This window comes from Macaca nemestrina, chromosome 6 (assembly GCF_043159975.1).
Source record: "Macaca nemestrina isolate mMacNem1 chromosome 6, mMacNem.hap1, whole genome shotgun sequence".
Classification (NCBI taxonomy): Eukaryota; Metazoa; Chordata; class Mammalia; order Primates; family Cercopithecidae; genus Macaca; species Macaca nemestrina.
Genome location: NC_092130.1, coordinates 30,856,680 through 30,883,139, shown reverse-complemented (window position 1 = coordinate 30,883,139; position 26,460 = coordinate 30,856,680). Strand labels below are relative to the sequence as shown.

General features: G+C 51.9%; 2 long non-coding RNA genes across 2 annotated transcripts; one reads left to right on the top strand and one right to left on the bottom strand.

Moving 5' to 3' along the window:
- The first annotated feature begins 283 nt into the window (after positions 1-283).
- On the top strand, positions 284-25,456 carry LOC105466886 (uncharacterized). The gene is made up of 3 exons (XR_978497.3): positions 284-501; positions 13,667-13,788; positions 16,292-25,456. It is a non-coding gene; the product is annotated as an uncharacterized lncRNA (long non-coding RNA).
- LOC139363736 (uncharacterized) lies at positions 14,415-15,956 on the bottom strand. The gene is made up of 3 exons (XR_011624580.1): positions 15,700-15,956; positions 15,211-15,270; positions 14,415-14,504 (listed from the first exon to the last, which is right to left on the bottom strand). It is a non-coding gene; the product is annotated as an uncharacterized lncRNA (long non-coding RNA).
- Positions 25,457-26,460: the final 1,004 nt, after the last annotated feature.

Below are 26,460 nucleotides of genomic sequence, written 5' to 3'. Positions count from 1 at the left end.
CCTCTCTCCCCTGCCCCCCTTCTCAGGCTTAATGACTTCCACATGGGCCTCTGGCGGCTGGAGCCAAGCCTCCCAGCATTGTCTGAAATCTCCAAATTTAGAAGAAATATGAAAATTGTCAACCACTCCTTCCTTAGGGGGTAAAAGCAACATTCTGCACCGGGGGCAGGTCAAGGCGAGGTAGTCACGTGGGGGGCGCCTGGGCCAATGGGGGGCCCTGGGAGGGCTCAGCACCCACCTCGCCCCAACGCGGGGCTCGCCTCTTCAGCTCATATAAGGTAAAAGGCAGAGTGGCCTCTGTGGCCAGGGAGCCGCAGGCAAGGGACTAAGGGTGGGGGGGGCTCAGTGCCAGCTGCTTAAAAATGCCCCTGTGGCAGCGAGGGGCACCAGAGGCTGGGTCTAATTAGTTGAGAAGCAGTGACAACCCCAACCACTCACCAAACAGGCTGGTTCCCATCTCCAGGCCCCAAGGAGCCACACCTGGACCAGATCCCAGGAAAGGTAAGCACCAGCAGGAGACCTGGGATCCGTGGATGGGGGCCTCTGGGACATTTCCCCAGCGGGATGCTGCATCTGGGGGTCTTGCTCTCTTGCTAACTGGCTCTGTCCTTTTCTGGACACAGATTCTCTGGGTCTCAATTTCCCCATCTGCACAGGGGCTGGAGTCAATGATCTCTAAGCATCCATCCAGCTCATCGGCTCTAATTCTGTGGTCCTGTTGGCTTCTAGGATTCCTTGTTGTTGTAGTCAACTGGGGCAAGAAGGGGCAGAGGGAGCGAACAGAGTTAACATCCTATCAGCCCGAGCTTCACCACGGCGCCCGAGTCTGGGGCAGTCTCCCCGGCTTCTACATAGGCAGTGCTTCTTCCTCATTCTATGGGGCTTTGATTTTGCAATTCCGAGAGCCTGGGGGTCCCAGCAAGGAAAACGGTTTTCAAATAATGGTTTCGAGAAACAAAGCTGGGGAAAAGGCAATGTAAGCTCAGGGTCTGGCAGGCAGGCAGAGATCCTGGGAAGGCTGGGTGCTGACTGCACATGGAGCAGTGGGAAGGGATGCTGGCGAGAGAAGACGGGGGCACTTAGGCTCCGGCCCCAGCTCTGCTCTCAGTGCCTGGCTGTGTGGTATTGGGCTGGCCCCTTCCCCTCTCTGGGCCATAGTTTCCCCATCTGTATAGTAAGGCCATTGGACAAAATGATTCCTCTGCAGATGTGGCTTCTGAGTTGTTTGTGCCTGAGGGACAGCCAGTGTTGGGAAGTTCCCCCAGGAGATCCCTGAGCCGAGTCTGCCCTTTGACCACAAGCTTGGAGTCCAAGCAGATGAAGCCCTGTGGGAGCTTTTGGAATTTGAGCCTGAGTGAGGGAGAGTAGCTGAAGGTTCTGTGACTGAAGGCTTGGCCAGAGGGGTGCCCCGAGCCCTCCAGATGAACTTGACTGCAACCAGCCTCTGGTGGGGAAAGGACTGATCTCTGGATTCGACCACACAGGAGTGCAGGACATGGAAGTAGGAAAGGGTGGAGAAGACAGCAGAGGGCTTCAGAGGATGAAGTGGTGGGACCAGGAGATTCAGAGAAACGCAGGAGGCTTGTGATGGGAGGCAGAGCTGGTTAGAGGCAGAGGCTTAGGTTTGGAACTTGAAGATGTACAGACGACGTGGAGTCGGGCTCCTCTGAACACACTCTGGCCACGTCCGGAGCCTAGAACAGAACACAGTCCTCTAGCACCGTCCTCTGTCAGGTACCCTCACCTTCCTGCTGCTTGTCACACAAGGCCCAAGGCCAACATGGTTCAGAAGGAGGCTCTGAATTCAACTGCCTGGGTCCAATTATGACTTGTTTACTTAGTGGACAGGTGACTCTGGGCAAGTTGCTTGCTGTGTGAGCCTCAGCTTCCTCCTCTGTAAAATGGGTACAGTTCTGAGATTGCATGGTCATCATGAGGAGTGAAGGATGAAGGCACATAGAGCAGGATGAATGGGGCTGATGTGACATCGCAGTCTGAGCCCACGCCGCCTGCGGGCAAGATACCCTGAGCTATGTTGAGGGACAAGTGGGAATGGAACCCAGCCAGGGAATGCCCAGAGTTGCTGAAGGGCTCTGGAACAGGCTCTGGAAAGAGGCAGGAGGAATTGAAAGTCAGAGGCTGTGGGACACAGGAAGGTGATCAGCTTGAGATGCCTGAAGGACTGGGGGGGTCTCCTCTCCTGCCTTTCTAGGGTATTGTGTGAGCAATGTATCTGAACCACTGTGCACTCACCTGCTGACAGGGGACCCCAGGCAGGGCCTAGGAATCTGCATTATGAGCTCCCTATGAATTCCCATGCACATGGAAGTTTGGGAAATGCCAGGCTATAGGGCAGCCTAGGACTCTCACAAACAGCCGAGGCCACGGAAGCCACAGAGAGAAAGCATTGCTTTAGGTTCTTTAGCGAGCTGATGGCAGAGCTGGAACAGAACCTGCCTCTCTGCCCAGCCAGGGATTCCATAAGGTGGTGCAAATCAGGAGAAATAGATTACACTATTTGTGGAGTTCTTGTGAGCTCCAGGCATTACCTAAGATCTTCACATGAACTAATTCATTTACTCCTCACAAGAACCACTGAGGAAGGAGCAATTATTATCCCCACTCCACAGATGAGGTACCTGAGGTAAAGAGAGGTTAGGTGGCTTACCTGAGGTCACACAGCTCATGAGTTGTTAAGTCGTGTGTGCCAGCCGCCCCTGGGGGTGCTAACTCCCCCAGGAGTCTCCCACCTCCTGCCCTGCCTCTTAGCTACCTCAAAACTTCCTGGGGACCCTCCAGCAGACCTCATGGAAGGGGGCAGAATATGTATGGGAGACTTCTGGGAGTCAGACACTGTGCTAAACAGCTTGCATTACCATTTAATCCGCCCAGGATTCCTGTGAGGCAGAAATCAGCATCGTTCCCTCGCCCTCACTTTCTAGAGAAGGAAGCCACTGCAGCTCACCCAATGTCAGGCAACTAAAAAGCAGCCAACGGGATTTGAACCCAGTCTATGCATCTGTAGAGCACACACTCTTGGGCTGCCCACCCCAACACCTCTGAGGGCAGTAACGAGGAATCCCACCTCGCAGAGGAGACCGAGGCCAGGAGGGAGGAGGCTCTGCCGGACCTGAGCCCAAGCCTTCTAGCTCTGAGGCCACTGTTCTTCCCTTCAACCCTGCTGCTTCCCACAACAGAAAGTTTATCACTGGTCCCTCCCAGCCCTTTGGGCAAAATCAGCCCCTTCCCAGCCTGGCCATTTCTAGGGGAAAATGACACCCAACACCTATCCTTTTTTTTTTTTTTTTTTCCTTTTCTGAAATGAGGTCTCGCTCTGTAAACCAGGCTGGAGCGCAGTGACACTTCTCAGCTGACTGCAACCTCTGCCTTCCAGGCTCGAGCGATCCTTCCACCTCAGCCTCCCAAGTAGCTGGGATTACAGACGTGTGCCACCACATCTAGCTAATTTTTTGTATTTTTTATAGAGACAGGGTTTCGTCATTTATCCAGGCTGGCCTCAAACTCCTGGGCTCAAGCGATTTCCCCAACCTCAGCCTCCCAAAGTGCTAGGATTACAGGCGTGGGCCACCGCACCCAGCCAACACCTATCCTTGAGGAATAGAAAGATCCAGGCTCCACACCACACACCATCACTGACTCAAGTGGCTGTGTCTGATTCCTGGGTGAGCCTGAGGGTTTCGGGGAGGTGATCTCTGAGGTCCTCACTGCTGGGCTTTTCCTGCAATTTTCCAACTAAACTCTCCCAGGGGCTCAGCACCATGGGGTGGTTCAAAGAACCGTGATGAAGGCTGGTTTGAATTGTCGTGATGACCATTTTTGTCCACATCTCTTGGTACCCATAAGCCAGACTTTCTCTGGAGCTTATACCTAGAAGGGGTTCTGGGTCCTGGGGTGCAGGCCTGTCAGCTTTACAGGAGAGCACAGGATTGCTTTCCAAAGTGGCTGAACCAGGTAATGCTCCCATCAGCAGTGTATGAGCGTCCCCATCTCCTTGACCACACTTGAAGTCATCAGATTCCTTGAAGCATATAGGTTGCACACTTCATTTTGCATGTATCAAATTTGTGTAATAAAAAATGTAAGGAAGCCATGGAAATAAAAACATAGGTATGCCTTCTGCAGGCTGCTATGCTCCTGTGCACAAAGGTGTCTAGAACTTTGCCCTCCACGCACAAGTTGCAGAGCACCCTCATCAGGACATTTACGAAGGCCCTGGGGTGGGATGGGAACTGCCTTTGTGGTCCTTCCCCAGCCCAGCAGTATGCAGTGGCCGGGGTCCAATCAAAGGTCACCTGGGAGGGTGAGTTGCAGGAATTTGGGGGAAAGAGCCCAAGGTGGCTGCCGCCTGCTAACAGCTTGTCTAGACAGGTCCCATGGGGCTTCACCACACATTGCGAGAGCCCTGGCCAGCCCCCTGCCCACTTGCAAAAGAGGCTGTTGGCAACAACACTTCACCACCAGAAACCTTTACTCCAGTTCGAAACACGCCTTAATGCACAGCGTGAATGACCCACTCTCATGGCCCGCAGAGGTCCGCTCATTCAGGCCCCCGTTTGTTCAGATGAGGAAACTGAGGTGGACTCCGAAGCCTGAGAGCTTTCCGATGTGGAGTGAGTCCCTGTGCCCAGGTGATAAGGGGACCAGGCAGGTCTGGAGCAGGGCTGGGTGGGGCTCAGATATAACAGGCTGGCAGTTAGAGGTGCCAGATGTGAGCCAGGCTGCTGGGTTTGAATCCTGCATCTGCCTCACAGCAGCAGTAGGACCTCAGGCGACTTACATAGGTACGCTGTGCCTCAGGGACCTCATCTGTAGTATAGAGATGATTTAAGAGTACCTGTCTCATCGGTCTATTGAGTTGTCTGGATTAACTCACTAAATGAGCTAAAACTCATGAAGCCCTTGGAACAGTGACTGACACATAGTAAGTACTCAATAAAAAATAACTGCTAAGACCAGGCATGGTGGCTCACACCTGTAATCTGAGCATTCTGGGAGGCCAAGGTGGAAGGATCCCTTGAGCCCAGTATTTCGAGACCAGCCTGAAGGTCAACATAGGGAGACTCTGTCTCTACTATAAATGTTTAAATTAAATTTTTATAATAATAACTGCTAAAATATTATTACTAAAGACAGCTTCTTCACAGTACAAAGAGATGCTCTTCTGGGCACCAACTCTTTGGACTTTGGGGGATAAACTGCCCTTATTCCCTCAAAAATATCACCTGCCATCTATCAAGTCCTTTCAAGTACCTGGACCTTTACCCAGCACTCTGAGATAAGTACCATTATCCCTCTGGGCACACAAAGGCTCAGAAAGGTTTAATCATTTGCCCAAAGTCACACAGCCTGTACGAGGCCAAGTTGGGACTCAAACTCAGTTCTGACTGATTCTAAAATCATGTGTTTAGATGCTGCACTCTAGGACCACCCGCAATGGGTCTGTGAACCAGAACTAGCTCTGGTTCTGACCTGCCTAGTAGGGCCTTTGGCATTTGGGGGAGGAGGCCATTGGAAGTCCAAAGCCTCCTTCCAGATTAGGCATGATTGCAGTAAGAGAAGAGACAGACCCTTCGACCCCCCACCGCTGCTCAGGCTCAAAAATGTAGACCCTGGCAAAACAGTCCTTTCCACCCAGAAGCACCCCATAGGGTGGGCTGAGTAACCTTGGGGGCCTCGTCAGTCTTGGGCTGCCCCATGCCCTGCACAGCCCACTTGAGTTCTGAGGAAGGGGCAGTTGGCTAGGTCCAGACTGGAGAAAGCCATCCCACCATGGCTCCTCTGCAAGAACCCCCGGCCAGCCACAAGCCTAAGCCCCCTCCTTAAAGTCTCCTCCTCTGACCTTAGCTGTGCTTCAAGGGAGATAAGAAAGCTGCAGGCCAGGCGCGGTGGCTCACATCTGCAATCCCAGCACTTTGGGAGGCCAAGGCTGGCAGATCATGCGGTCAGGAGTTCAAGACTAGCCTGGCCAGCAAGGCGAAATTCCATCTCTACTAAAATTACAAAAATTAGCTGGGCATGGTGCCGCGTGCCTGTAGTCTCAGCTACTCTGGAGGCTGAGGCAGGAGAATTGTTTGAACCCAGGAGGCAGAGGTTGCAGTGAGCCGAGATCACGCCACTGCACTCCAGCCTGGGTGACAGAGCAAGACTGTCTCAAAAAGAAAAAAAAAAAAAAAGCTCCAAACTGCTCTGCTGCCATATACTCTACTCCTCCACTCCCTCCAGGGAGGCAGGATGGGGGTGGAGTGTCTGGAGGGAGGCTGCCTGCTAGCCTGGGGATGGCATCCACAGAGGCTATGACACCACCCCTGGCTGGGCTGCTGGGCTCAGAGGCCCCCGTTCAGCCTGCCCAGAGCCTGCCAGCCACCAGTGACTCAACAACCCCAATGAGTCTGACAGCATCTACCCGGATGAACTGAGCAAGGCGGGGTGAAGGAGAAAGAGGCTGGCTAGGACCAGGCCTTGGCTCTGCAGCCAGCACACCTGGGTAAGTGCCCTACTCCTCTGGGGCCTCAGGTCGTGATGTTCCCTGGTTTGGGACAGAGGGGACAATTGAGGTCATTCCATGTGTGACAGTAGACACCTGGATTCTCAGAGAGGGAACATCTAAGGAGCTGGGGACACGCCCTGGATAGAAGAGAAGAAGACGGCATTCCAGGTGGAGAGCTCTGTGTACAAAGGTATGGAGGCAGGGCTGCAGGGGCATTTTCGGAGAACAGTAGAGAAGCCCGGTTGGCTGGAACCGAGAGTTGGTCTGAAGCTCAGAGAGGTTGGAGAAACAGGAAAGGCCTAGAGTGTGCGGTAGCTTTGGCAACAGAAACCAAAGCCTCAGAGCTTGGGGAAAGTTCTCCTTGGTATCTGTCTGTCCCTGGGAGGGAGTGCCTTTCTTTAGCCTATTTGTCCCTCTCCCCAAAATACCATCAGCCAAGAACCCCAGTGCAGGGCAGAGACCTAGGAATTTGGATAACAGGCAACTCTGAGATGTCAGGCAATGGGGAAAGGAGAGCTCAGGTGGGACTAGGAGGGGTAGGAAGCCCAAGGGCTGCAGTCACCATCTTCAAACCACTCCAGAGCTTCCTGGGGAGCAGGGACTTGTTCTGTGCAGCCCCAGAGGACATGGCAGATGGCAGCAGAATACTAGGAAGACACCTCCAATAGTCTGTCCAAAGAGGGTGAGGGGATTAGGAAGTACAGATATATCCTGAGTTACAATTTTATCTTTTAAAATGCTATGAAAGCTATATGCATTTGGTACCCTCCTCAACTTACAATGCAGTTGTGATGGGGTTATAAGGTTACTTCAGATAAACCAATTTTATATTGAAAATATCGCAAGTCAAAAATACACATTCGGGCCAAGTGCGGTGGCTCACACCTGTCCTCCTAGCACTTTGGGAGGCCAAGGCGAGCAGATCAGGAGTTGAGGAGTTCAGGAGTTCGAGACCAGCCTGGCCAACGTGGCAAAAACCCATCTCTACAAAAAAAAAAAAAAATACAAAAATTGGCCGGGTGTGGTGACACGTGCCTGTAATCCCAGCTACTTGGGAGACTGAGACATGAAAATTGCTTGAACCTGGGAAGTGGAGGTTGCAGTAAACCGAGATTGCACCACTGCACCCCAGCCTGGGCAACAGGGCAAAACTCTGTCTCAAAAAATAAACAGAAAAAACACGTTCAACTTACAATACTTTCCATTGACGATGGATTTATCAGGAAGTAGTCCCATCATAAGTTAAGGAACATCTGTAGTGAGCTCCTCATCACCAGAGGTATGCAAGCTTAGTAGGGACACCATAGAGAGAAGTCAAACATCAGAAGAGGTTGGGCATCATAGCCTTTCCTACCACCAGCCTCGGATCTCACATGCCAGCTCTAGCTGCTTTGGGAAAATCATGAGCTGAGCCTTCCTGCAGCCTGGATGTCAGATTCCCAGCCAGACATGACATCAGTTCTGCCCTAACTTTGCACAAGGGCCTCTTGGACCTCCTACGTCCTACCTCCCACTTCCTTTCCACTGCTGCCTCCTGCCTTCCCAGGGGACACCAGGCCTGACCAAAGAGACTTGGAGCCTGGTTGTGAGATGGAGGTCCCCGAGGAACATTCAGCTGATGGCCTTCCGCCCGGCAGGAATGAGACAAAGGGGGCCAGGGTCCCTGGGATCCCTGTTCACACGCTCCAGAGAGTCTGCGTGGAAATTCCAGGAGGGTCACAGGAAAGCTTCAAATTTAGAACCACGATGCTTTCTTTTTTTCCCCCTTTCTCTTCTGTTCCATCCTTTCCCTCAGTGGTCGGAGGGGGTGTCATAGGAGGCTGGGAAAGGAAAGCAAGAATCCTCTTGGGCTGAGTCACAGAAAAAGCATGGAGAGACGGAGGGTGTGGAGTAGATTGGGAGGCCCACCAGACAGGGCTTGGGGAAGTGGACAGCAGCATGGGAGAGGATGGAGAGGACCTAGAAGTCAAGGGCATGGCCAAGCACCTGTGAGGGTCCTGGAGCAGTGGGCAACTACATCGCCCGGGCCAGCAGCCCTCCCTAGATACTCAAGACCAGAGCTGCCAGAACCTGGGATCAAGTTGGGTTCAAGTTGGGTTCAGAGAGTCAGCCCAGGGGTTTCTAGAATAGAGACAGAAGGATCTTGGGAATGCGGCTTCCAGGAATCTCAGGCAATGTGCCCCCACCTCACACTGACTGCAGAGCTCAGAGTCATACAACGTCCATCACGCTCGGAGTCATACAACATCCATCACATTCACTCTGGCGCCCCTGGTAGATGCTTAAATATTCCTGGTGTTCAATCCCATACTCATTGCATCATAGTTCTTTTAGAGCTGAGGGACCTTAAAGAGGATCAGGGCCTATCTCCTTGTGTTATAGATGCAGAAACTGAGGCCCAGTGACAAGGAAAGACATGCCCAAAATCATGCTGCCAGACTGACCACATCCTTTGCTTCTTCTCTGCCTTCTAGCCAAAGATGGAGACTATGGTACACTCTTCACAGTCAAGGGCAGGGGACAGAGGAGAGGCGGTGCCCAGGCAGGATGCAACTATCTCCAAGAGATAGTTAGAGGATGGCAGCCTATCTTGAGTTCTGGCTGCTCTGCCCAGGAGGTCCCTTTGAACGGCCAGAGATGGTCCCCAATGCTGTTGGCCTCCTGCAGAGGAAAGAGCCCAAGGCTAGGAATGGAAATTCTTGGTTCTATTCCTGGCTGTGCCCTAACTCTTCATATGACCTTCAATGTGACCTTGAGCATGCAGCTTCCTCTGGCCTCAGTGTGTCCAGTGAGAGGCTAGACCCAGCCAGGCATGGTGACTCACTCCTATAATCTGAGCACTTTAGGAGGCTGAGGCAGGCAGATCATGAGGTCAGGAGTTTGAGATCAGCCTGACCAACATGGTGAAACCCTGTCTCTACTAAAAATACAACAAATTAGCCAGGTGTGGTGGTGGGTGCCTGTAATCCCAGCTACTCAGGAGGCTATCGCAGGAGAATCACTTGAACCCGGGAGGTGGAGGTTGCAGTGAGCCAATATCACGCCACTGTACTCCAGCCTGGGCGACAGAGCAAGACTGTCTCAAAAAAAAAAAAAAAAAAAAAAGAGGCTAGACCCAACTAGCTGGGCAGTAGGGTATTCCAGCCATGATCTGCCTCCTGTCTCCTGCAAGGACTCCTCTCCATCGGTCTCAGTCCATCCCAGATTTTACCTGCCCGGCTCAGCACAGGAAGTGAGTGAGGCACAGAAAGAAAATAGCAGCTCGTGGATTCCCTTTCACCTCATAACAGCATCTTCTACGCCCAGGCTCTGCTTTTTAGCTGTGAAATTCCCAGAGAGACAAAAAGCTAAGAAAACCCTTAAGATCACCCCAGTGAGGAAAGCTGAGACCAGAGAGAGTTCACAGATGGCTCAAGATCACACAGCAAACTGGGAATGGGCTTTGGGTTTCCTGACTCCTAACGGTGCTCTTGCCACTGACCACACTGCTCTCCAGAATAACAGGCACATAAGCTGTCTTTGTGTGGACCCCGGCAGCAATTTAGCTTGGTGGCTTAAACCCCCACACAGGGAGCTACGATCTCTTCCCCTGGCTGGGACTCAGTTTCTGCTTCTATAAAACAGAGACGGCCAGGTGCGGTGGCTCATGCTTGTAATCCCAGCACTTTGGGAGGCCAAGGCTGGCAGATCACCTGAGGTTAGGGGTTCAAGACCAGCCTGACCAACGTGGTGAAACCCTGCCTGTACTAAAAATACAAAAATTAGCCAGGCGTGATGGCAGGCGCCTGTAATCCCAATTACTCGGGAGGCTGAGGCAAGAGAATTGCTTGAACCTGGGAAGCTGAGGTTGCAGTGAGCTGAGATGGCGCCACTGCACTCTAGCCTGGGGGACAGAGTGAGACTCCGTCTCAAAAAAAAACAAAAAACAAAACAAAACAAAAAAAAACCGAGACACAGGGTGGACCAGATGTCTCTAGAAGACTTTCTGCCATAACACTAAGGATCTACCAGGACCCCAGTGCTTTCCTGGGAGGCCCCTGCCAACACCTACCTCAGCCCTATCTTCCCCAAGGATAGGGCCATCCAGGCCAGGAAATCCCACCAAGTCTTCCCCCCAATTCAGCCCTGTCCCACCCCAGACCCTGGGGCTGGACTTCATCCAGAATTACAGGCCCCAGCCCAGCTCCCGCTCTAAGGATCTGGACTTTTTCTTACCATAAAAGGGCAAGCGTGCCTCTCTTGGTCCCTGCTGCCAACCCTGCTGGGGGAAAGACTGAGCTATTTTTAGAAAACTCAAGGGCTTGCTCCTGAACTCGAGATGGGGCGTCTCTGTGCCTGCACCCTGAGAGCCCCCTCCCCATCTTTCTTCCTCCTCCTTCTCCCATCGCTCTCTCCCTTCCCTTTCTCTTCCTCTCTGTCTTGCTCTCAGTCTCACTCCATCCATCTCTCTTCCCTTTTTGCTCCCTCTCCTCCCATCCCGCATCACTGTTCGGTCTTCCTTCCCCCTCACTTCTTCCTTCTCCCAAAATATTTTCATAGTCAGCTTCCCTCCCCCACTTCTCTCCCTCAGATCTCCTTTCTGGTGGTGGAAGAAAGTAACACATCTGCACTCCCACCCCTTCTTAAACACTATTTACAACATAAATTCCAAACATCCGCCATCTGGTTCTAGGAAGGGCCAAAAGATATTTGGAGAAGGAAGTCATGATTATTCCATCTTCAAAGCAAAAGGAACTTAAAGGCTCTCTTCTCTCCACCTTCCTCCCGAGGCCCCTTTGTTTAATATCTGGCTGATCAGGATCCCCCAGTGAGCAGAAGAGGTCAGGACATTTGCTGGAGTCCCAGTTGAACCTGTGACTGGCTGAATCACTTTGAGTTCCTTGCTTCTCCTCTCTATGCCTCAGTTGCCTCATCTGAACAATGGGTGCAAGACTAGGGTGCTTCCAGCACTGATGTTCCAAGACTTCAAGTCCTGGTGCAGAAAATCCACCTGGTCCATATCACTGGGGCCTACTTTGGGGCTGAGCAGTAAAGGGTAGGATGGGGGCAAGGGAGTGGGAGGCATTAGCCCGGCATGGTGGCATGTGACTGTGGTCCCAGCTACTCAGGAGGCTGAGGCGGGAGGATCGCTTGAGCCAGGAGTTCAAGGTTACAGTGAACTGGCTGTGCCACTGCACTCCAGCCTGGGCAGCAGGTGTTGCCCTGGAAAGCAAGATCCTGGAGAGCAAGACCCTGTCGCTTTTAAAAAAAAAAAAAGAAAAGAAAAGAAAAGAAAGAAAAGAAAATTATTGGTACTTAACTCATAAGTCACTTTGAGGATCAGATGAGAAAAGCTGTGTAAAATAAAGCACTTAGCAAGTGTGGGGTGCATCAGAAGCACCCAATGACATGTTAGCTGTCATTATGATTACAGCATGTCCCAACGTGCCTAGTGCACAGTCAGCCGGACAGGTGATGGCTCTTACCTTTGTCACTCTTTTCTCAGTTTCTGCCCTCACCGAAGGGCCAAGTGACAGGAACTCACAGGGATCCTGGTGTCTATGCCCCACCCGTCCCCAGGGCCTGAGCTGCTCGAGGCAAGGCTTGGGATTCTAGGCTGGGCAGGTCTTTTTTTTCCCCCTCTCTTCCCTTTTCCCTGCAATGCTCTTGTTTCAGCCTCAAACTGTGTTCCCAGGGCTTGCTCAAAACTCCCCGAAGCAACGCTCCCTGGGGAGGAAGTGCGGAGCGTGTGAGGCTGGTGAACTCGGCTGGGGTGTCAAGGGGGTGGGAGGGCACTCTGGGAACAGAGACCCAGGGAAGCTGTGCGACAAAGGGGACATGGAAAGGGACACGCAGGGGCTCCCACAGCTTCCCCAGATGCCTCTTCAGACCTTTGCTCTCTCCCTGCTTCTGCTCTTCCTCCCATGACTGGGCTTTGCTACGGCTCCAGCCCCATGCTAATAATAGAAATGGCAGCCATTTATCCTGGGCTTATGATGTGCCTGGAAATATGCTCGCACTTGACATCTGCCTCATTTGACTTTCACAAACAAGACCGTGAGGTCGGAAACAGGCTCAGAGAGGTGAAGACACCAGCTTTAGATCACACAGCTAGGAAGTGCTAGAGGCGAGATTCAAACGCGGGTCTGCATGACTCAAAGCCTGTGTCTTTTCTTTCCAGACATGTGGTGGAAACCTAGGGCCCTGGAGCCCAAGGAGAGCAAGGGCTGTACCAAGTGCACAGGCGTGAGTGAGCTGAGGAAGGGGAACTGTGAGCAAAGAGATCCCTCCAGAAAGAGCTGGGTGTAAGCATGAGTTCATGAGCTTGCCCGGAGCCCTGGCCTCAGCCCTCTCCTCACTGAGGTGCCATCTGGCTCACAGATGCGGCCCATTCCCAGCCCCTCATGTTTCTTGGAAATGAGCAAGGCAGGAAAGGGCACAGGGGCTTCTGCGATGACCATGGCGATGATAACTTTGACTTGTGGTCATCCAGCCAGCTACTGCCCACGTCCAAGAGAAAGCTGGATTGAGCATCAGGAGCCTGGGTTCAAGTCTGCCGCTCATGCTGTCCCACAGGTGACCCTGGGCAAATCGCACAGGCTCCTGGAACTTCAGAAAGGGGAAGAATTATTCCTACCTCTGGCGACATCCGTGAATGTGCCTTGAGTTATGGGAGTGTTTTGCAGGCTGAAAGCTTTGTGTACATGGGAAGCATCAAAGACAGCCACAAGCCTGTCCCTTTGGTCTTGGTCATCGTGTTAACCCCAGGTTTTGATTAAACCTACATGCTCCTTTCTTATGTGTGAGGCTGAGGTGGGGGCATTGGTCAGAGGAGCCTCTGGGAAATTTCCTTTCAGAACAGTTCTTTTGTTAAGGGGCCTGGGTGTGCTGAGAAGGGAAGGTGGCTCCTCCTGCTCTTGGAGCTTGGAGTTTCTCAGAAACTCTCCCTTAAAAGCCAGGCAGGCCAAGAAGGGATAATGGTTGCTCAGGGCCCAAGGAGCAGGATCTCTGAGGCCCGGAAGATCTCAGTAGGTTCAGCCCGAGAGTACCCAGAAGTGGCCCAGGCCCATCCTCCCTCCCTCAGAGCCTGGCAACCTGGTCAGGACCCTCAAAGGCCACGACCGTACCCAAAGGGCACCCTGGTGTCCTTCTGACAGGTGAGATCTTTGTTTCTTTCAGGCAACGGCACTGACTGGTGGGAGCCACCCCTGCCATGCTAATGTTGGAGAAGCAAGAACTCTGGAGAAGCAGCCTCCTGGGACCAGAAGAGGGCCAGCAGCGGGCAGCTCAGAGACAGAACTGTGAGCCCACCGCCCCTCCACCCCTCCGGCACCCACATCCACTCCCCACCCCAGCCCACCTGCAAGCGGCTCCTGGAGTAACCTGGGTCCCTCAGGATAAACTCCCCACCCCAACCTCAGAATGACCAAGAAACCGGGCCTCAGGATGACGAGAAGCAGAATGGGCGTTGGTAAAGGAAGGCTCCCCACTGATTGGTGGCAGTGTGGGCAATTCAGGGCTGTCAGAGTCTGGGTTGTAGGTAAAAAGAAATAGAACCCAAGAAGGGAAATCCAACTAGGAGCCAAGAATCCAGTCTACCCCATTCTCCTTACAAAATAGCAATGCAAAGCCTGTGTGATTTGGACATAAAGCCTGTTATTCAACTTGATTTGGTGAATAACAAACTTGAGAGAAATGTGGGAAAATAATAGTAATCTTCCCCAGAAAGTGAGCTCCTAAAGCAGGAAGACCTGGGGCTGTGTGATCTTGGATGAGTCACTCAACCTCTCTGAGGCTAGTGATAAAGAGCCAGCTCATAGGACTTTGAGAGGGTTTGTGAGGTTGGGCTGGTGTCCCCAGGCACGGCCCTTGGCACATGGTGAAACTCAAGAACACAGAGCAGTTTTTACCATTCATCACATTATTTCCCACACTTGCCAATTTTTAAATTTCATGTTCATGGTGGAACAGGTAGGGCGAGGTGCCGGCTCCTTAAGACAAGTGGAGAAACTGAGGCCTGTGGAAGTGAAAGCATTCGCTCAGAGTTGCATGTAGGGTCGGTTGCAAAGGGGAACTCTGGCACCAGTTCTCATGTGGATGGAAAAAGTGCAGGAAGATTTGGAGGTGAGCAGAGGAGAAGGGAGGAGGAGGCAGGGTTCCAGGAAAGGAGCTGACGCTCAGGGATGTGGGACAAGTCGCAGGCCTGTCTTACATAACATGGTCCACCTGTTCACCTCTGCATGCCCCACAAATGTGTGCAAACGTGCACCCCAGCACAGCGCACACCCAGGCCTCCCTCACTAGCAAATAAGCCACAGAGACTGGGTTTAAACAAATTGGATTAGGAGGGCTGCAGGCGCCTCCTCCCGCCGACTGTCCGGCTCCGACACTAAACAGGCCTGCAGAACTGCCAGCTGTGGTCTCTCGGACACACTGACAGTCGGTCCTTTGCTCCCTCACCCCACCCGTGGGCCTCAGGAAGGGGGCTGGGGTCCGAGAGGATGCCACAATGATGGATGGGGTGAGGGATGTTCCAGGGCTAGCTCAACAGCACACAGGATGTTAGTGCTTTTGCAAGGCACATTTCCGAACAGTTCCCAGACGCACCCCCTCTTCCCCCCTCACCCTCCCCTCCGGCAGCCTCTCCCATGGCCACTGCTGCTGTCTGGGACTTGGGCCCAGCCTGAGGCTTCAACCAGAGCCCTGTCCTTGAGCAGACTCACCTCATCTTTCAGTCCTGCAGCTGGGCTGAGCGGGGAGTGGTCAGCTCAGAAGACACTGGCCTGGGGATGAGATACGGGGAATGCTTTAGAGAGAAGAAAGAGCTTGTGAACAGGCAATGCTGGTCTTAAAGGTGGCATCTTGGTGCTTTCTCATGCCTTGTTTTCTTTCATCCTCATAATATGGCTGAGGGTGAGGGGACGGGTGTGACTGCCAAAACTTCCTTTCTTGGTGATTCCACAACACCCCTTTCTGATCCCTGAGCCTGTGCCATGCCCGGTGTGATGTGCCGGGGACACCAGGGTGAATACTTACAGTCCCTGTCCCCCTTCCTTCACGGAACAGCCTCCTTTAGGCTGGGTCACTGGGCACTGGGGCCTCCCTGGTCTTCCAGGATTGCAACTTCACAGAATCCCTTTTCCATAAGGCACATGGAAGGGACTGTCACCCGCAACGGGAGCCTTGACAACCAGCCAAATCAGAACACAGACCTTGATGTCGGACGGCCCGGAGTTCAAATCCTGCCTTGCTCTCTTTCAGCTGGAAAGCTGTGGTCAAATTACTTAGCCTCTCCAAGCTGGTTTTCCCTTCTGCAAAATGAGGATGTACAAGCTGCCACCTCACAGAATGACTGTGAGAATTAATTCTTATTTTCCACACCCTCATTTGCGAGGGGGAGAAACAGAAGCCCAGAGAGGGAAAGGGCTTGGTTAGGATCACACCACGAGTTGGGGGTTAAGTCAGTATGGGGTAGGTCCCCTCCTTCTCTGGGTGTTCCTCTCTCCCATCCCTTATCTCAACATAAATCCTCCCCAATTGCCCAGGTTGTCCAGGCAATTCCTGGCACATGTCCTGGGGCCTGCCCTCCACCTTCAGCCCTGCTCTGGCCTCTGCAACAGCAGAGTCCTGGGTGACCAGCAATGACCCCCGGCCCTCTGAGTGCTGGTAGAGGGTGGGGGAGCTCTGCGGCAAGCTCCCAGCCCAGAGCAGCCTGGCCATATAAGGGAAGGAGCCCAGGGAGGCCTCCTGGCTCAGGCCTGGCGAGAAAACCCAGACAGCCACTGTTTATTTTCTCCTCCCCAGCTCACCCACGCCTCCCCAAGCCTCCCGACAGAAGACAGAGGTCCCCCACAGCCCAGAGACATTTCCTGAAGACATGGGGAGCACAGAGGTGGAAACAGCCCATCCACCCAGGAGCGGCCCCCAACGCTGCCGGCAGCCAGCACCCAGAGCCATCAGGTAAAACTGAGGCCACCTGGCTCAACATTGCTTTTCACAGAAGGGGAAACAGCCACAGAGAGAAGGGCCTGGTAAGAAGTGCAACCTGGGACCCCCCAGTGGTGGCTCTCATCCTGACCGGGGATCCAGAGTAGGAGGGAGCCTTTGGTGGGGTAAGTGGAATGGGGGAGGGGTAGCCATAGACCCCTCTTCTCAGTGAGGCCCTCAGGAGAAGGAGGCAGGGGTTGGGACGAGTGCTAAGTGTGCAAGACTCCAGGGAAGAGCTGCTGGAGCCAGGAGAAGCCCCTCCCTCCCGGCCCCTCTGCCCCTCCTCTCAGCCCAGCTGCACTGACTCCTCCTCTGGGAAGCCTTCTCAGCTTCCCCAGGGGTGGGAACCTTTTTTGTCCTCTGAGTGTGCTTGGCTGTCCTTTCTAGGGCACGCTCTCTCTCTTTCTCTCTTTCTGTCTCTCTCTCTCTCATCCCACTTGAGTCTGTCGCCTGTTCACCTTGTGAGGGGCAGTTTCCTTCTACTCAATCTGACTGAGATCCTCCAAGTCGAGGACGGTGTGTCTCTCAGTCCCACTTCCCCTTGGCCCATAGAAGAGGCAGTGTGCTGAATGGAGAGGTGAAATGATTAGACCCTGTCCCCGAACCTAAGGTCTGGCCAATTGGTCAGGGCATGAGACATTCAGTGTAGAGGTTAAAATGAGGGCCCTGGGTTAGGAACCCCAGTTCAGTTCCCAGCTCTGTACCCTTGGAAAAATCCATTCCCAGGGAGCTTTGTGGATGCACAGGGACTTGTGTAATGAAAACATTCAATATCCAGGACTATAAAATTCCACAAATGACCATGCTTATTACATTCATAATCATGATGATTATTCCAGACACAAAGGAACAGAATGAGGCACCAACAGCCAGGGGTGGGCAGATTCAAGGCCCACAGAGGAAATGGAGGCAAACACCTTCCCCTGGTCAGAGTCTGTGCCTCAGCCCTTCTCCCTGCATCAGTTTCTCCTTCAGAAGCGTGGGACTACCTCCCATCTAGTTCCTGTTTCTAAACCCAGGGGAGATGCTATCTTTGCTGCAATAATCTTAGCCTACATCTTGGAATGGAAATGGCCTTGGTGGAAATGGTCTTCAACTCCCCTGGTCCAAGCTCAGGCCCTGGGACCCTGGAACAATCCCCTTCCCTTCCTGGTCCTCCATGTAGAAGCAATAACATTCCGTTGCCAGCGGCACCAGCCGTTCTGATGATTAAATGGGATCGGACACTGTTTCCCAAACTCAGTCATTCAGATGCCCCCTATTTTATTTCTTCCATGTCTGCAAACGATTATAATATTTTTAAATGTAAGATGAGTCCTTTTTAATACAAATAGAAATAGCTACTGTAAATAGAAAACTCTGATACCGTACATAATTAGCAAATAAAGGTAACCATAAATACAGTAAAAATGAAACAATGTTATTACACTTTAACCTAATAGTTTGGCTTGCAAGGCCCTGGGCCTGAAGCCTGGGCAATTAGTGAGAGTTAGAAAGGTGTCAAAGACATGATAGCAGCAAACTGAGGCTTTCTACCCCACGGAAAATAGGACTGAAAGCAAATTGACAGGGAGCAACTGATCCATTCCACAACAGAATGGATCAGTTTCTCCCTGACAATTTGCTTTCCATTCTGTTGTATCCTGTCTCCCAGCAGAGGCTACAAACTCCCCCACATCACTTACCCACCTGCTGCACGTGCGAAGCCAAAGGTAGTTTATCTGAAAGGGCTTTGGAAATAATCACGCACCAAGTGAAGGCGGAGGACACACCTTGTCAGCTTAGTTCTCGGCAGCAAATCATCTCTTTTTCAGGGTAACCCTGCCTGGTTCTTACTGAAATCTCCTTGCTGAACATGCTAAGCTCTTCTCTCTCAGGCGCAGTGGGAGCCGTGGAGAGTGGAGTAGACCAGCTGTCCGTGATCCCCAAAGGAGTCCAATGTTGGAATCACTCCCCAGCCAAATGCAGGATTTTTAAAAATCTATTTATTTATTTGTGTAGAGACCAGGCGATGAGACTGGCTAATTTTTTGTATTTTTTGATAGAGACAGGATTTCATCGTGTTGCCCAGGCTGGTCTTGAACTCCTGGGCTCAAGCGATCCACTGGCCTCAGCTTCCCAAAGTGCTCGGGATTACAGGCGTGAGTCACAGTGCCCAGCCACCAAATGCAGTTGAAAAGAGTTCCTGCAAGAGAATTCCACAGAAGGGGAAAGCAGTTCTCTGGCTGGCAATACCTTAGACAGAGGTTGTCCTCTCCACAGGCTGTCAGAACTGACCTACTGACCTAACCGGCATGCTAGACCAGAGGGAAACACTCTTTCCACTCTTCCCAGAGTGAGGCCTGACTTCAGATTTCTGCTAGAGGTGTAAGACACAGACTTTTTTTTTTTTTTTTTTTTTTTTTGAGACAGAGTCTCACTCTGTCGCCCAGGCTGGAGTGCAATGGCAAGATCTTGGCTCACTGCAACCTCCACCTCCCCAGGTTCAAACAATTCTCCTGCCTCAGCCTCCCAAGTGGCTGGGATTACAGGCCCCTGCCACCACACCTGGCTAATTTTTGTATTTTTGGTAGAGGCGGGGTTTCACCATGTTGGCCAGGCTGGTCTCGATCTTCTGACCTCAGGTAATCCGCCCGCCTTGGCCTCCCAAAGTGTTGGGATTATAGGCATGAGCCACTGCACCTATCGTGTTTTTGTTTGTTTGTTTTTTGTTTTGTTTTATTTTTTTAAGAGACAAGGGCTCCCTATGTTGCCCAGGCTAGTCTTGAACTCTAGGCTCAAGCAATCCTCCTGCCTGAGCCTCCCAAAGTGCTAGGACACAGGTGTGAGCCACTGCTCCTAGCTCCGTTTTTGTTTTTTTAAGGAGATACATTTTTTTCTGTTCTCTCTCAGCTCTGAAGAAAGGCTACCCACCCCCTTGAGACATTCCTGAAAATGCAAGTCATCCAACATCAAGGCCACCACAGTGACCACTAAGCAATGCAAGAAGGTCCTCTGGGGTGCCCTGAGATCTTGGCAGGGCAGGAAGAGTGAGAAGGGGCTTTGCCTGCTCACCTGAAAGTTCCCACCCAAGCCAGGCCCAGAAAACAAAATGAATTATCTACATGGTCATCCAATCAGCCACCAAATGGCATTACCTGGGTCCATCATCATGTACCAAGCCACGGGTCAGAGCCAGGGCCCCCCAAATTAACAAGACACAGGCACTGTCCTCAGGAAGTGGAGATCTAGCCAGGTGAGACACACAGAAATAACACTGATACTAGAGATAATGAGATTGGGAATTATGATTCAGCCATTCAACCTGGGCTTAGGTGGCATCTACACCACCTGTCCCTGATTTCAGTAGTGAGCACAGTTGACAGGGTCCCTTCCCCTCACAGGTGAGTCATATGGTCCACAAGTGGAGGTGGTTGTAAGTGAAAACCACATTACCAGCATGGTAAAGGGTTAGAAAGAGGGCACAGGGTGGGTGAGAACATGGAGCAGGGGGTGCTGATGGCTAAAGAAATCAAGGAGGGGCTGGGCACTGTGGCTCACGCCTATAATCCCAGCACTTTGGGAGACTGAGGTGGGTGGATCACCTGAGGTCAAGAGTTCTAGACCACCCTGGGCAGCATGGTGAAACCCTGTCTCTATTAAAAATACAAAAATTAGCCAGACATGGTGGTGCACGCCTATAGTCCCATTTACTTGGGAGGCTGAGGCATGAGAATCGCTTGAACCGGGGAGGCAGAGGTTGCATTGAGCTGAGATCGCGTCATTGTACTCCAGCCTGGGCGACAGATGGAGACTGTCTCAAAAAAACAAAAAAGTCAAGGAGGATTTCCCAGAGTGGACACTTGATTAGAGACCTAGCACAGGAGGAGGAGATGGGCAGGGAAAGTGAGGGGGAGCAGCACAGTCCTGGGGAGCCCGAAGTGGATAGGCACAGGGCTCCCTGCGAGAATGTAAGGACACTGGAGCCAGATACGGCAGGCCCTTGCAGGCTTTGGGGAGGGCTCCAGAATTCAGCCTGAGGGCAATGGGGAGCCCTTGTAGGATATTAAACTTGAGAAAGATGTGACCATATTTGCATCTTGAAAAATCATTATGGGAAGATGGCTGGGAAGAGAGGAGTGGCAGAAGAAAGATAGGTTGAAGACAATTGATTGTTTGATGATATAAAATGTTAAGTACCATGAATGAGGTTGTTTGGCTGGGATGCACCAAGCATAAACATGGGGCATGGCGTCAAAAGGTAGGTCAACATATTAAATAATTCCATTTATTGAAATATCCAGAATAGACAGATCTATAGAGACAGAAACCGGTCTGTCCAGGACTAGGGGTTGTCTAAGGATAAGAAGCTTCTTTTCTGGGTGGTGAAATAAGCTAAAATTTATTGTGCCATTGTTTGCACAACTTCTTTGTGAATGTATTAAAAACCACTTAATTATACTCATTAAATGTTCTCCTTCTAAATTAAGCTGTTTGGGGACAAGAAAAGAAAAGGAAAAAAAAGAAAAGAACAGAACAGAAAAGAAAAGGAAAAAAAGGTCAAGGTTTGGTCCTGGGTGCTCAAATGGCAGGCCACAGACAGGAGACACAGCTGTGGGGGATTACAACAGCCTCCTGACCAGGGCTGGAGGGGTGGGGCCCAGGTCCCCTCTAACGCCCCTTCTCCTGGCCAGGTTGGAGTCCCGCCACAGGTCGCCAGAGCGGAGCAGCGCAGCGCCGTGTCTCCCAGCCTGAGGTGCAGTGCTGCATCTCTGGTCAGTTGGGAGTCTGAGATGAAGCACTGTAGCTCAGGAAGAGAGAAGTTGTTCTGCAGCCATCAGCCTGGAAGTGTAAGTGTTGGGGGTTGTGGGGGTCATACCAGGAAGGACAGTGTTTCCAGACTCCATACTGTCAGCCACTTGCGATGCTGGGGAAGTTCCTCGACACAAGTTCCCCTGGTGCCACGATCTGTGTCACCAGTCTGGGCCTGTCCTGACTCCTCTGCGTACCCCAGTGTGTCCATCTTAGCATGAGGTGTTAGCATTTCCCCAGCACCCTGACTCCGCTTTCTCTTTCTGAGCCCATGGCAGACACAGCTAATCAGTAAAGGCATACATTCTTTCTTTTGAGACACAGTCTCACTCTATCACCCAGGCTGGAGTGCAGTGGCATGAGCTCAGCTCACTGCAACCTCCTCCTCCCAGGGTCAAGCAATTCTCCTGCCTCAGCCTCCCGAGTAGCTGAGATTACAGGTGTGTGCCACCATGCCTGGATAATTTTTGTATTTTTAGTAGAGATGGGGTTTCACTATGTTGGTCAGGCTGGTCTCGAACTCCTGACTTCAGGTGATCTGCCTGCCTCGGCCTCCCAAAGTGCTGGGATTACAGGCATGAGCCTGTATGCCCCGACCAGGCATCCATTCTTGAAGTGCTCAGATGCAGCTTCAGAATCCTCAACAATGAGCCCTGGAAAGCCACTATTATTGATTCACAGCTGAAACTCATTCATCATTTGCGGATCAAACAATTCCTAAACACCTTTTCAGCCCTGAAGATAACAATTCTGGCCTTTGAGTCAGGGTCTTCACTCTTTGTTTCTAGGTGTTGCCAAAACCGGTCCAGGCACCTCACAAATGTCTGACTTCTCCCAGAGGCTTCAGACATGCAGTGAGCAGCAGAGGAGAGCCATGGAGTCAAGCACAGTTTCATTTAACCTCCCCAAAAGTTTGGAAAGTGGGTGGTGTTATAGCCCCATTTTACAGATAAGAAAAACTGAGGCTCATTTAAGCAGCTCACCTAAGGTCACATACTGATTGTGCTGAGCTGAGATTGTACCCTAATCTGCCTTCAAATTCATATTTTTACCCATTGCATATGATTATGGAACCTGGGACCGGGGAGCAGGAGGAGAACAGTCTAAATCCTGCTCCCATCTTGTCTTTACATCTCAGGTCACTTTTAGCAAAGACAGACCCGGACTCTTGCCATTAATACTACAGGCTTCCTTCCTCCTCCCCGCTTCCCCCTAATCTTATTCATCTCACCTCTCCAGCAGGTCCTAGACTCATGCATTTTATAATTAAAGAAGGCCAAGGCTCAAGGGTTAAGTGACTTACTGGAGGTCATCAGAGAGGAAATTGCCAAACCCAACCTAGGAACTGAATTGTTGGTTTAAATTCACCCCTCTAGCAGGAGACTGGGGAATACACATGAGCCAGGCAGAGAGCAGAGGGCAGTCCTGGGGGCGGGGGCGCCAGAGGGTTTCTGGTACTTTCCAGGGCAATTGAAGTTCCAGTCACTACTCCCCCCAGAGCAATGAGCCACATCCGGCAACATGTGGCACCCCACACTGGCTGCTACAGATGGGGCTGGATGCAGAAGAGAACTACAGCTGGTCCTTAGGGACACGGCGGCCTTGGTGCTGAAGGTCACGCACTCCCACCTTGTCCTCACGGTCCAGTTTTCCCAGGAATCCCTTAAATGCTAAGATGGGGATTCCTGGAAATACTGTTCTTGAGGTCATGGTTTCACAGCTGGATTCGCCTCCTTCCCATCCCAGAGTTGCCCCCCTCCCGTTCCCATGGGGGCCTCGGCTGGAGCACAGGATGAGGGTTCAAGAAGAAGGCTGTCCCTGGAGGTAAGAGGGCTTATGAACCACGTTCCAAACCTTTGCATTGCTTTTCTTTCCATCGTGTCTATTTCGTAACACCCCTGTGAGGCTGGATGTGGGAACTTCAGCACTGCCGTACTCTTGGGAAATTTGTCCAAGGCCACCCAGTTGAGCAGCGGTTGAACCAGGACACCATCAGGCATGCATTTCTTGTCTCCACCACACCCTAAACCCACTTCCCAATGCGCCTTGAGACAGGGGCCGCAGTATTGCATCCACATGACTGATAAACTAGTAAACACACATGAACTCATTTTAAAAGCGTATTCCATCAGTTAGGTAAACTAAAAACCATAAGTCTTCGTTCGATTTGGAATGCAGCCAGAAGACAAATGGAAAATTTTTCAAGGTAGAGTCAAGATAAAAACTTAGAACGCCCTCTTGTGGCGCCTCTAGCCACCCCTAGGAACACTATGGCTCTTCCCCTACAAACAGTGATCTGTAACCTTGCTACAAGACTTTGGACACACACACACACACACACACACACACACACAGACACACACACACTGAGGTTCATTTTGCCCCCTCACTTTTGAGTCAGTGACTAATGAAACCCTCTCCATTGCTGCACCACCAGCAGTGCCCCCATCACTTTCGTTTGCTTCCACAGGCTGGTTCATCCTCAAAGCCTTCCTTATGGTAGATCCATGGGATCAGTGAGGCTCAGAGAGGTAAAGTGGCCAGCCCAAGGTTGCCCAGACAGCAAAAGGCAGCGCCAGCTCTGATTTCAAGTCCAATGGCCTATGGCAATTTCTTAGCCAAAAGCAAAAGCTACAAAAATAAAAAGCCGGGCACGGTGGTGAGTGCCTGCAGTCCCAGCTACTGAGGAGGCTGACAGGGGAGGACCACTTGAGCTTGGGAGTTCTTAGCTGCAGAGAGCTATTATTGTGCCTGTGAATAGCCAATGCACTCCAGCCTGGGCAACATAGGGAGACCCTGTCTCTAAAAAATACATAAATTTTTTTTTTTTTTTTTTTTTTTTTTGAGACGGAGTCTCGCTCTGTCGCCCAGGCTGGGGTGCAGTGGCCAGATCTCAGCTCACTGCAAGCTCCGCCTCCCGGGTTCCCGCCATTCTCCTGCCTCAGCCTCCCGAGTAGCTGGGACCACAGGCGCCGCCACCTCGCCCGGCTAATTTTTTTTGTGTGTTTTTAGTAGAGACGGGGTTTCGCCGTGTTAGCCAGGATGGTCTCGATCTCCTGACCTTGTGATCCGCCCGTCTCGGCCTCCCAAAGTGCTGGGATTACAGGCTTGAGCCGCCGCGCCCGGCCAAAAATACATAAATAATTTTAAAACTCAGCCTCTCTGACTGCCTGTAGAGAATGCTAACTGACTGAATGACAAAAGACCTAATGTAATCCAGGTACAAAATCAGAACTTTCCGGCCAGGCACAGTGGCTCACGCCTGTAATCCCAGCACTTTGGGAGGCCGAGGTGGGTGGATCATGAGGTCAGGAGTTCAAGACGAGCCTGCCCAACATGGCAAAACCCAGTCTCTACTAAAAATACAAACAATTAGCCAGGCATGGTGGGGGGTGCCTGTAATCTCAGCTACTTAGGAGGCTAAGACGGGAGAATTGCTTGGACCCAGGAGGCAGAGGTTGAGGTGAGCTGAGATCACACCACTCAGACGTTGCAGTGAGCTGAGATCACACCACTGCACTCCAGCCTGGGTGACAAGAGCAAAACTCCATCTCAAAAAAAAATAAAATTAGAACTTTCCCTGAACTCTTGCTAGGGCTTTTCATGGGGTTGTAGAAATGGTAGTAAATGCCAAAGCCCCAGAACCCTCATGTTTGGGTCTGACTCCCACATTGCCAGGGACCAGGCAGCTCCCACAGGTGTCCCAAGGCATCTTTCTCACAGGCCGCATGGAAGACATTTATGAAATGAGACCCCCTCTTCCTCATCCACAGCGACGGGGCTGGCCTGCCCGTAGAGAAATCAGATTTGGTCATGATAGCTTCCACTCAGTGACTGGTCACGATCTGCCAGGCGCTGTGCTAAACACTTTCATAGGCTTTGTCCCCCTCCATCCTGATAACACCTCAGTGAAGCAGGCCCTGCTATTCACTCCACTCCACAAAGCCAAGACTGAAAGAGGTTAACAGACTTACCTAAGGTCACACGGCTAAGAAGTTGTGAAGCTGGGATCGAATCAAGGCTGTGTTGATGGGTTTAACTATCATGTTGTGGCCCCAACCCCATTTGACCTAGCCTGGCTGGTGGCCCTTCTCACAGTAGCTTCCCCTGAAGAAGAAGAAAAGCAAACCTTCACTGAGACCCAAGTGGTCTCTCCTGTGCTCTGTGACAATAATAAAGTCCTGGCCCTTGGCTCCTGTCCTGTTCCTTTCTGGGAATTTGGGGAGGAGGGGAGGAGGAGAAGGCAGGGAAAGAACCTGACAGGCCCAGCTGAAGCATCCCCAAGTGCCTCCACACTGCCAGACACTTTCAGAGGCCGCACAGATAGCAGTCAGGACCCACATCCTGGCAGCTGGAGGCCCCAGGAAGCAGCCATGTCTGGGGATGCTTCCCTGGTGTGGAGGGTTAGGGGATGGAGAGTATCCCTTGAAGCTCGGTGAGGGTTAAGGGGCACTTGAGGTCTAGCCATGTGGCAACCCCTCTCTGTCAGTCACAATGGTGTGATTGACCAGGTCAAAAAGGAAAGACAGAGTGTGAAATGTGAGGCCAGTTCACACCTCACACAGGTGTTTGGATTCACAGTGGCCTCTGGACGTTAGCCAGGCCTTGCAGTAACACTGGACATTAGCTGTGCCATAGGCAGCGGGGCCAGCACATGAGGACACTTTTCACATGGTTATCCGCCTTGGCGTGATCCTCCAAACTCTGCCATATTTTGAGGGGTAAAAAAAAAGCACCACCTGAAAAACCACTGTGTTAGTCCGTTTTCACACTGCTATAACGAATACCACCTGAGACTGGCTAATTTATAAAGAAAGGAGCTTTAATTGACTCACAGTTCTGCATGGCTGGGGAGGCCTCAGGAAACTTACAGTCATGGCAGTAGGGGAAGGGAAAGCAAGGCACGTCTTACATGGCAGCAGAAGGGAGAGAGAGCAAGGAAGTGCCACACTTTAAAACCATCAGCTCTCATGAGAACTCACTCACAACCATGAGAACAGCATGGAGGGAACTGCCGCCATGATCCAATCACCTACCACCAGGCCCCTCCCTTGACACCTGGGGATCACAATTCAAGATGAGATTTGGGTGGGGACACAGAGGCAAACCATATCAACTGCCTCTCACCTGATGCAAAGGGCGTCCCCACGTCTCTCTTGTGCATCCCAGAAGTTGCTGAGAGGAGGCCTGGGTAG